General features: G+C 41.1%; 1 non-coding gene across 1 annotated transcript; it reads left to right on the top strand.

Moving 5' to 3' along the window:
* Nucleotides 1–1,243: 1,243 nt before the first annotated feature.
* On the top strand, nucleotides 1,244–1,315 carry Trnah-gug (transfer RNA histidin (anticodon GUG)). The gene has a single exon. It is a non-coding gene; the product is annotated as a tRNA-His (tRNA).
* The last annotated feature ends 729 nt before the right edge of the window (nucleotides 1,316–2,044 follow it).

The following is a 2,044-nucleotide window of genomic DNA, read 5'->3' as shown; positions in this document are numbered from 1 at the left end:
TGAAATAATTAATCGACCCTAGCGGGTCGATAGCGATAAGCGCTGATTGAGGGAAATCGTGGACCACGCCGACGGGGTCGGTATCGGGGTTGATTAATTGTGGCACTACCCACACTATTGGAAATTACAGGCGTGAGTGCAATGAAAGTGTATAATGAATAGTGAGTGTATGTAAGTGTGTGTGTGTATTGTTTTTAGGGTCCTATATCGTCAGATTCGCAGAACGGACGACGGTAGCGATAAGTACGTGATGTGAATTTTATTGCTACGGGAAATGCAACCAGGGGGATTCCGTTAAAACTTCCGCACCTGTCATTGGAAAAGTTTTCATCGTGAGAGTTTTTTTTATTTATGAAGTTACTTGTTTCTTTTTTTATTAGGCTACTTCGTACTTTATACCTTTTTAATTTAATAATGTACGATCATAATAATATAGAACATTTTTCAAGCCAAGTAATTACCTAATGCCATTTGAAGTAAATCTACAATAAGTCACGTCAAAAAATATAAAATATATAGCACGGATGACGCATCGCCGTGTCGCGACGAGACGTTGCATTCTTCATGCATTATCTATTCTTGAAGTCTAACTCTATTCCAAAGCCGCATTTCCACTTGGCAACATTTGGCGCGCAACATTTTAAACAACATGTTGCCAAACGTGTTGTCTCTCTACGCATCTAATACACGTCTGTCGTCGATAACATGTCGCCAGAGGAACTAGTGTTGTTGCGCGTCAGCAATTGATGATTAACTAACGATACGGTGCGTACTAAACAAACAACAAGCCGCGCGATAGTTGCGAATCAGCTGGCAACGCACGCCGTTGTGCAACGTTGTCATATATGTTGAGCGTTACGCGTTGCGTGTTACGCGTTGCGCGTTAAATGTTACTTAGTGGATACGAGTCTTTTGATGTTAACTCGCCTCTTACTCCACTCGACTCCCGGTCAAAATGCTCAGTTGAGGCAACTGAGCATTTTAATATTTTAAGTTGACAATTACGTCTTCGACTTGAGGACTTATTTACATATTTATTTATTTATAATAGATATATATGTACCTACATAAAACTACAATGAGTATCATAATAGCAACAAACCGTTCAGCATGAGCCAATCTCTGCGTCAATTACTTTTTATTGACGCTTGCGCAACTGTGACAAATTGACAAAATGAAAGTAAGTAAAGCAAGTTATTGGAATGCGATTAAAGATTTCGTCGCTGTAGTCAGAGCTCCGACAGCCGTGATCGTCTAGTGGTTAGGACCCTACGTTGTGGCCGTAGTAACCCAGGTTCGAATCCTGGTCACGGCAGTGATACACTGTCGCGGCGGAGCGCATCTTTTTTTTTTCATGAATAATTTGATCTATTTTTTTGAATATTTTGATGATGATATTAATTCGAACATAATAATAATATATTGTACATAAATATAGAGTCAGATGACTCTCTGCCCTCCACTGGGGCAAATCCTGTTCGGCGCAAACTTGCCACGGGAGTGGGCTTCTTGCTTTAGTAGGCCGAAATGAGATGGTGGCTGAGTTCGGAAAGGGACCCAGACCAACGGAGTACAAGGTAGAACTCTTGCACAGGGATACGGGCGAAGACCTCAACGGTTGCAGCGGCGAAGATGGGAGCCATCAGTACGGAAACGCAGGACGGAAGGGCAAGTCACAGGGACTGTAACCTGGAACTTGACAAAGGGCAGCAGTAACTGTCAGTACTATTCAGAGACGGAGGACAGAAAGAGGGAAACTACTGACCTATTTTTCCCTAAAAAAGTAGCATGGAGAATGCTACTTCGACAATAGCGTGGCTCTTAAATTAGTTATGATTATAGGTACATATAATAGCCGTCGCTGCATATCATATCATCGGATATAGCATTGGCAGTTTTCATAATTGACACCTAGTTTACCTGCTTAGTTTTGTCCGGCCAAGTAGTTCATACCATCTGCGGCAAATCTACAATAAGTAACGTCAAAAAAAAGTTAAAAAAGTGCTTAGTATTATTTTTACTAATTCATTGCTACAGACAATTG

The sequence above is a fragment of the Pectinophora gossypiella genome, chromosome 2, assembly GCF_024362695.1.
Source record: "Pectinophora gossypiella chromosome 2, ilPecGoss1.1, whole genome shotgun sequence".
NCBI lineage: Eukaryota > Metazoa > Arthropoda > Insecta > Lepidoptera > Gelechiidae > Pectinophora > Pectinophora gossypiella.
Note: the sequence above shows the minus strand (reverse complement) of the source record. Positions and strands in the feature narration are given on the sequence as shown.